Here is a 9971-nt window from a genome sequence, read left to right as displayed (position 1 = left end):
TTCCTCCCGGGGAAGGACTGCCCGTTCCATGATCTCGCCATCACGGTTGACAACTCCCTTGTGTCCTCCTCCCAGAGTGCTAAGAGCCTCGGCGTGACCCTGGACAACACCCTGTCGTTCTCCACTAACATCAAGGCGGTGACCCGATCCTGTAGGTTCATGCTCTACAACATTCGCAGAGTACGACCCTGCCTCACACAGGAAGCGGCGCAGGTCCTAATCCAGGCACTTGTCATCTCCCGTCTGGATTACTGCAACTCGTTGTTGGCTGGGCTCCCTGCCTGTGCCATTAAACCCCTACAACTCATCCAGAACGCCGCAGCCCGTCTGGTGTTCAACCTTCCCAAGTTCTCTCACGTCACCCTGCTCCTCCGCTCTCTCCACTGGCTTCCAGTCGAAGCTCGCATCCACTACAAGACCATGGTGCTTGCCTACGGAGCTGTGAGGGGAACGGCACCTCCGTACCTTCAGGCTCTGATCAGGCCCTACACCCAAACAAGGGCACTGCGTTCATCCACCTCTGGCCTGCTCGCCTCCCTACCTCTGAGGAAGCACAGTTCCCGCTCAGCCCAGTCAAAACTGTTCGCTGCTCTGGCACCCCAATGGTGGAACAAGCTCCCTCACGACGCCAGGACAGCGGAGTCAATCACCACCTTCCGGAGACACCTGAAACCCCACCTCTTTAAGGAATACCTGGGATAGGATAAAGTAATCCTTCTAACCCCCCCCGTAAAATATTTAGATGCACTATTGTAAAGTGGTTGTTCCACTGGATATTATAAGGTGAATGCACCAATTTGTAAGTCGCTCTGGATAAGAGCGTCTGCTAAATGACTTAAATGTAAATGTGGAGTGGTTGAAAAACGAGTTTTAATGACTCCAACCTAAGTGTATGTAAACTTCCGACTTGTAAACAGGAAGCAGGAGTACGGAGTCATAATCTGATTTGCCGAATGGCGGACGATGGAGGGCCTTGTATGCTTGCTTGTGGGTAGAGTAACAGTGGTCTAGGACTTTACCACCCCTAGTGGCATTGGAGACGTGTTGATGGAAGTTGGGCATCTTGTGTCTTAGTGACGCGGAATTAAAATCGCTGTCAACCAGAAAAGCTTGGTTGTAGGTTTTCTTGCTTGTTTATGGATTTGTACAGTTCATTAAGTGCCATCTTGTTATTTTTCTTGTCCTGAGGTGGAATGTATATAACAGTCACGACAACAGTTGAAAACTCCCTCGGGAGGTAGAAGGGTCGGCATTTGACCATCAGGCATTCCAAGACGGGTGAACAGTGGGTCAACACTTCCACCGCGCTGGATTTAGCACACCAGTTGGTGTTGATGTAGAGACAAACCCCCCCCCCCGGTTTACCGACTCCACTGTCCTGTCTTCCCGGTGAATAGAGAATCCATCGGTGAATAGAGAATCCATCGAGTTGGATAGCCATGGTATCTTGGTATCTTGTCCGAGAGTCATGTTTCAGAACAGCAAAGAAAATTGCAGTTTCAAGAGACCCGTTAGTAACAAATCCGTGATCGGAGGTCATCCATCTTATTATCAAGTGACAGTAGAATGGAGGGAAGAGGTGGCCGGTTTTCCCTTCCCTTTAATCTCACCAGGATCTCCACCCCCTCTTGCCTCTGTAATGCCGGCATTTCCTCTTGGGTAACCCGAATATTGGGTCGGAATTACAGAAAGTGTCACGACTTCCGGCAAAGGCGGTCGATGTCACCGGCCTTCTAGCCATCGCCGATTTACTTTTCATTTTCCATTTGTTTTGTCTTTGTCTTACACACCTGGTTTCAATCTCCCAATTACTTGTTCATTATTTAACCCTCTGTTCCCCCATGTTTGTTTGTGAGTGATTGTTTGTATGTTAAACGGTCCGTTATGTGGGCTTGCCTTATTGTATTGTATTTGTCTATTTTTGAGTAAATTACGTTTATTTACTCATATCTGCTGTCCTGCGCCTGACTCCTCTACACAAGCTACACACAGACCTCTTAACAGAAAGAGCCCAGGGCAGAGGAATTTGGGTAAGTAGCTGCCGATCTAATGTTCAAAAGTTATTGTTGGTTGTAAGAAATAATAGCCGATACATTTCGTGAAAATAAAGTAAAAATTACAAAGTTGGGTTGTAGCTTGCAAAATGTCAACCAACCAGTACGGTGCCATTTTCAGCCATGCTTGTGAAGGTAAGGTAGCTAACTAACCTCGTTCCCAGAGACTTCCGCCCAAATGTGCAGTCTATGGGGATCTAGAATATGAAGTAACAACTTGACTGTCTTTTGGGGTCACCACAATCCGCTTGGATGCATTTAAGATGCAGATTGTTTTTTCTGTCTGATGTAGAGTCGTAGAGAACTCAGATTTCTCCAAAATGTAGGTAAACTAATGACAACACCATCTATATGGCTCAATGACACTAATATCTCCCAATTCCTCAAACTGAGGAGAAAATGAAAGGTGATCAACTCAAGCAAACCGGCCACAATGCCAACCTGTGCATGAGAAGAAGCCAAGCTTGCCATGTAACCTATGCTAACGTTTCAGCATAATAAAGGCTATTTCCCATAATAACGGGCAAACGGATTATTTCGTAATACCGACATAACGTTATAAAAAATAAAACTGTAAATATAATAATGAGATGATGGATTATTTTATTATAACGAGTTATTTAATTATTTTGTAATAACTTGATCTTATCTCATAATAGTGATATATTAAAAAAATGTATCTGAATGGTAGCAACACACCAATGTCCAGGGTAACATAACCAAAGAATTGCATGCAAAAAGCATCGCATTTCATCGCAATCGAGCTATCATTGAAAAGGTTGTACTGAAAACGATTTGTTTTTAGCAATTTATAATTAATTTGTTCTTGCCTTTGAAAATTATTTCCTTGCAATATTATTTATTTTGTTCTCAATACTTTTGGTGTTGTGTGCAATACTAAGAACTTTGTTCTCAAATTCAAAATGTTTGCTTGATATTAAAGGCACTAAAGTAATTCCATACTATGTTAGCTAATGGTACCACCGGCAACACCTTGATACAGCAGGCCAGTGGGAAGGCCTCAGCACCTTGATACGACACCTGTGCACTTGTCACTATGTTAGCTAATGGCGCCTTCGCCTATGGAGGATCAAACCTTCCATAATTAATAAATAAATGCACACATAAATGGATAAATAAATAAATCCACACATTATTAAATACACGAGCAAGGAAATACAAAAACACTGACAAATGCATTCATTTTCTCTACATATCTGTATATATTCAATTATTTATATATGTATTATCAAATTATTTAAACTTTAATTAATTGTATTCACTTATATATTTATTCATTCATTAATTTCTGTATTTCTTCTGCCAATATGATAATGAGGGGGTGTCAATAAAACCTCTGTGGGTGGTATCTAACACAACATTGCTTGATCAATGTCATGGTGCCCTGCTCGATTGCTTTTGCCTGCTTTTGCACCACCTATGTGAAGCAAGCCACAATAACGATTAGCCACAATAGTGGACTTTGTGGTTCGCCTTTAAAATAAAAGTCCTGCATTAGAACTGATGCAAACAGATACAAATAGTGGAATCATGCCCAATTTGGAGTAGATAATGCTTAAGAAGTTTGGAATGTTGCTATATAAATTCAACAAAAGACAATAATTAGTTAATTTGACACAATAAAAATCTGCTGAAATCACACAGTGGATGTATTAGACTTAATGATTGCATTGGGGGCATACTGTATGCACTGTACAGTGGCGGTTCTAGCTTGTATGGCTCCCTGGGCAAACCCCCCCCTTCAGCCCCCCATTTTGTAGTGTGACTGATTGTACTAATTGCATTAGTACTGTACAAAGTTAGAGGTGTGCTATTTGATAGATTCCCCCGCTGCCCCTACCTCGGGCTCCAGTGGGGAGACCTGAGGTCAACCTACCCCCGCCCCCCTCCCCATCTCGTACTTCTGAGTGGGAGACCTTCCCAGGCATTAGCCTGCCGAGCTCACAAACTAGAATCAGGGAGCCCACTCCGACAAGGTTAATTGACCCACAGTCCCACATGGTGACATGATGTCGTTGACGTGGCGTGCAAATGAGCGATAGAAAACCGCACAAATGTCACCATTCCAATTTATTTTGTGCGGGCGCCTGGTTCCGCCCCCCGGCAAGATGCTGCCCTGGGTGTCTGCCCATGTCACCTATACCTAAATCCGCCACTGACTGTACATCCTTGCCTATGGATTTTGGGTCCAGGAAATGTTCACAACTGAAGAGTTTACATAAATATTAGCATTTTTGCAGGACTTTAACTGTGGGAAATCACCTCACTACTGTTCAGCCTATTGTGCGTATTGAACATTCATATTGCAATGTACAGCCTTACCTATGGATCTTGCGTCCATGAAATGTGGTATCAGCCTACTCAGTGACACCCACAGAACACAACTGGGAAGAGTTTACACACATATTAGTGTTGTAGCTCTTAATGCAGGACTTTGACACCACTGTGAAATGAGCCACATTAGCTCACCAGTCGACCTACTATGTGTAACGAACATTCATATTCGAATGTACAGCCTTACCTATGGATCTTGGTAGCTATATTTTTAAGACTAGCTAGATACTGACAAAAGAGCACTTTTTGTCAAACCTGTATATTGACGTGATGGTGACTGAAAGTCATCCCAAAAAATGCCCCTCCTACTTTCACTGCAAATAGGCTGTGTTTTCATAATTTGGCTGATTAGGCTTGTGCACATTTACATTAGTGTTTCATTAGCTACTGACTGACTAAGCTAATTCTTGTTCATGTTTTTGCTGTTGTTGCATTTCAGGTGGAGTGGCATTGCTGACAGGCAAGGGCCCATATTCACAAAGAACCTCAGAGTAGGTGTACTGATTGTAGGATCAGCTTTTCCTACACATTGAGTACAGTTACACTGACAAGGGGGAGGTTATCCTAGATCACTGTCCCTACTCTGAGACACTTTGTGAATATGGGCCCTGGAAGAAAGCTGTTGCCCAATACCTTGCACAGAAGTCGTTTCACCACAATACCCTACAGCAGGGGCAGGCAATCCTGTTTCTAGAGTGCCGCAGGTAATGCAGGATTTTGTTCCAACTAGGAACCACACCAGACTTTGAGATACGTTTGCTCCGTTTGGTTGGTGTGCCGGGGTGTGGCTTGAAGCAATGAGTGACGTATTTAAAGGGCAGCGGTGCATTTTGAACCCACAACCCAACACCTCCCCGTTTTTTACTGGTCGTTCAGTACAGCACTGTTTCCATTCAATTGAACATTCTATTACATTTTTATGTACTGAACGCAGTCCTGACCAACCAAAACTAATTGATCAGTTCAGTGATTGCCTGGTCTTCCTGGTCTTCCAGGTCGGTTAAATCAAGGTCGGTTAAATCAAAAACATGATTGTGTTGCCAGGGTTGCCTCCCCCTGCCAAAGAGGTATTACAGTCAATGTTTATCAACTGAATAGTGTATGTGAATTTCCTTATCAATGACACTAAAAGGTTGAATTGTTCAGGCCACTGCATGCTGTGACATGGGCCTGGATAGTGACATCTTCTTCAAGCTGCCTGTCTGAACACTGTGGCCTTCAGTGGTACCAGAAGAAAGGGCCTTACCTCGGAGTACTGCAAGTATCTCTGTCACCCAGCCATTCTGGGAGACCGAGAGACTCACTCAAGATGGTGCCGACAGACATGGTGGCTCTGCTTCAAGCTCCTGTATCTAGCTCCTTCTAGCTCCTAAGCAACTTTGCAGTATTTTGTTTTTGTTGTGTGTTATTTCTTATATTATTAGCCCAGAAAGAAGCGGTATTAGGAGTGGACTTCTAGTCCGACCCAGGATGCGTGCACACCATCCACCGCTTCTGAGTATATTACTCGCTAATGTTTAGTCTCTGGACAATAAAGTAGACGAGCTCAGGGTGAGGATCTCCTTCCAGAGAGACATCAGAGACTGTAACATACTCTGTTTCACAGAATCATGGCTCTCTCCGGATATACTGTCCCCGTCCATACAGCCAGCTGGGTTCTCAGTAGATTGCGCAGACAGGAATAAAGAACTCACTGGGAAGAAGAAAGGCGGGGATGTATGTTTCATGATTAACTACTCATGGTGTGACTCAAGTCCTTTTGTTCACCCGACCTCACAATCAAATGTCGACCATATTACCGCCCAAGAGAATTCTCTTGGGTTAAAGTCACAGCTGTGTATATTGCCCCTCAAGCCTTTACCTTGACAGCCCTCAAGGAACTACACTTTGTGCAAACTGGATACCACATATCCTGAGGCCGCATTTATTGCAACTGGGGACTTTAACAAAGCAAATTTGAGGAAAACGCTACCGAAGTTTTGTCAACACATTGACTGTAGTACTCACGCTGCTTACACTCAACCACTGCTACTCCAACTTCCAGGATGCCTACAAGGCCCTCCCCCGCCCTCCCTTTGGCAAATCAGATCATGACTCCATTTTGGTCATCCCGACCGGCCGGCAGAAACTCAAACAGGAAGTACCCGTGCTAAGGTCTATTCAACACTGGTCTGACCAATCAGAATACATGCTTCAAGATTGTTTTGATCACACGGACTGGGATATGTTCCGGGTAGCCTCTGAGAATAACATTGACGAATACACGGATACGGGGACTGAGCTCATCAGGAAGTGTATAGGAGATGTTGGACCCACTGTGACTGTTAAAACCTACCCAAACCAGAAACTGTGGATAGATGGCAGCATTCGTGCAAAACTGAAAGCGTGAACCACTGCATTTAACCATGGCAAGGTGACTGGGAATATGGCAAAATACAAACAGTGTAGTTACTCCCTCCGCAAGGCAGTCTAACAGGCAAAATGTCAGTATACAGACAAAGTGGAGTAGCAATTCAACGGCTCAGACACGAGACATATGTGGCAGGGTCTACAGACAATCATGAACTACAAAGGGAAAACCAGCCACATCGCGGACACCAACATCTTGCTCCCTGACAAGCTGAACACCTTCTTCGCTCGCTTTTAGGATAACACCGTGCCACCAACGTGGCCCGCTACCAAGGACTGTGGGCTCTCCTTCTCCGTGGCAAACGTGAGTAAGACATTTAAGCGTGTTAACCCTCTCACGTGCGCCGGCCCAGACGACATCCCTAGCTGCATCCTCAGAGCATGCGCAGACCAGCTGGCTGGAGTGTTTACGGACATATTCAATCTCTCCCTATCCCAGTCTGCTGTCCCCACTTGTTCCAAGATGTCAAACATTGTTCCTGTACCCAAGAAAGCGAAGGTAACTGAACTAAATGACTATCGCCCCGTAGCACTGACTTCTGTCATCATGAAGTGCTTTGAGAGGCTAGTCAAGGATCATATCACCTCTACCTTATCTGACACCTTAGAGTCTAGGGTGTCAGGGCCTAGACCCACTAGGGCCTAGACCCACTGTCTAGGGCCTAGACCCACTTCAATTTGCTTAACGCCCCGATAGATCCACAGACGATGCAATCGCCATCGCACTGCACACTGCCCTATCCCATCTGGACAAGAGGAATACCTATGTAAGAATTGTGTTCATTGACTATAGCTCAGCATTCAACACCATAGTACCCTCCAAGCTCATCATTAAACTCAGGGCTCTGGGTCTGAATCAGTGGTGGAAAGAGTATCCAACTGTAATACTTGAGTAAAAGTATAGATACCCTAATAGAAAGTCACCCAGTAAAATAGTACTTGAGTAAAAGTCTAAAAGTATTTGGTTTTATATATACTTGTAATTGCTAAAATATACTTAAGTATCAAAAGTGGAAGTAAAAGTATAAATAATTTCAAATTCTTTATATTAAGCAAAGCAGACTGCATAATTTTCTTGTTTTTCAGACATTATTTACAAAAGATGCATTTGTGTTTAGTGAGTCCCCCAGACCATAGGCAGTAGGGATGACCACGTTCTCTTGATAAGTGCGTCAATTTCACAATTTCCCTGTCCTGCTAAGTATTCAAAATGTAACGAGTACTTTGGGTTGTCAGGGAAATTTTATGAGGTAAAAAAATATATATATATATTTAGGAATGTAGTGAAGTAAAAGTTGTCAGAAATATAAAAAGTACAGATACCCCAAAAAACGACTTAAGTAGTACTTTAAAATATTTTTACTTAAGTACTTTACACCACTGGTCTGAACCCCGCCCTGTGCAACTGGGTACTGGACTTTCAGACGGGCCACCCCAGGTGGTGAAGGTAGGAAACAACACCTCCACTTCGCTGATCCTCAACACAGTTTGCAGACGACAGTAGGCCTGACGATCAGTAGGCCTGATTACCAACAACGACGAGACAGCCTACAGGGAGGAGGTCAGGACCCTGGGAGAGTGGTGCCAGGAAAATAACCTCTCACTCAATGTCAACAAAAAAAAGGAGATGATCATGGACTTCAGGAAACAACAGAGGGAGCACGCCCCTATCCACATTGATGGGACCGCAGTGGAAAAAGTGGAAAGCTTCAAGTTCTTCGGCGTGCACATCACTGACGATCTAAAATGGTCCACCCACACAGACAGTGTGGTGAAGAAGGTGCAACAGCGCCTCTTCAACCTCAGGAGGCTAAATACATTTTACAGACGCACAATTGAGAGCATCTTGTCGAGCTGTATCACCGCCTGGTACGGCAACTGCACCGCCCGCAACCGCAGGCCTCTCCAGAGGGTGGTGCGGGCTGCCCAACGCATAACCGGGGGCAAACTACCTGCCCTCCAGCACACCTACAGCACCCGATGTCACAGGAAGGACAAAAAGATCATCAAGGACATCAACCACCCGAGCCACAGCCAACCACCGAATCCACGGCCTGCTCACCCCCCTATAATCCAAGAAGGTGAGGTCAGTACAGGTGCATCAAATCTGGGACCGAGAGACTAAAAAAACAGCTTCTATCTCAAGGCCATCAGACTGTTAAATTGCCATCACTAGAGGCTGCTGCCCTATATACATAGACTTGGAATCACTGGCCACTTTAATAATGGAAGACTAGTCACTTTAATAATGTTTACATACTGCTTTACTCATCTCATATGTATATACTGTATTCTATTGTACTATATTTTAGTCAATGCCACTTCGACATTGCTCAATCTAATATTTATATACTTCTTAATTCCATTCTTTTACTTTTAGATTTGTGTGTATTGTTGTGAATTGTTAGATACTACTGCACTGTTGGAGCTAGGAACACAAGCATTTTTCTATACCCAGAATAACATCTGCTAAATATGTGTCTGTGATCAATAAAATGTGATTTGATCTATTTATGTGTGCATTTATTTCTTTCTAATTATGGCAGGTTTGGTACACCATATTCGCCCTCCCCCATACACTGTGTTCAACAGCTGCCCAGTGGAAAGCAGTTACCCATGATGACTCAGGAACCAATTGAAAGAGAGGGCAGGCTTTCCCTGGGCAGTTCCTGCCTGGCCCAGGACGCGGGTCGCAGTGATTCTGCGTTCATAACCAAGTGGGAAGGAGAAATTTACCACATCTGACTGGTAAAAAAACAGATGATTGGCCCGCCAACTGATAATTTGGCCTACTAGTGGGAAACTCGTCTATCACTGAACTGCAACTTCTCCCACATGCTGAACTCTGACATCACCTACTAAGGAAATTACCTCTAACAGCATTTTCGCATTATTTATAAAAAGCAATCTATTTATATGGAGTTTGAACACTATAACAAAGACACTACAGTATGAAGTTAGACAGAAACTGCTTCTCCAATAGAAATCCCAGATCAAGCTTGAAGGCGATGTCATGGTGACGTTGGCTAGCTAAATTCATGTGTAGAAACACTTCATCAGATCTGAAGGTCGTCTCGCGCCAAACTGAGCAAGCCTTCAAATCAAAAGCACTCCTAAATACAGTTGTTTTAATAAATTCTAATGCGTCAGTTT

This window comes from Salmo salar, chromosome ssa12, assembly GCF_905237065.1.
Source record: "Salmo salar chromosome ssa12, Ssal_v3.1, whole genome shotgun sequence".
Lineage (NCBI taxonomy): Eukaryota > Metazoa > Chordata > Actinopteri > Salmoniformes > Salmonidae > Salmo > Salmo salar.
This window is presented reverse-complemented; position numbering follows the sequence as displayed.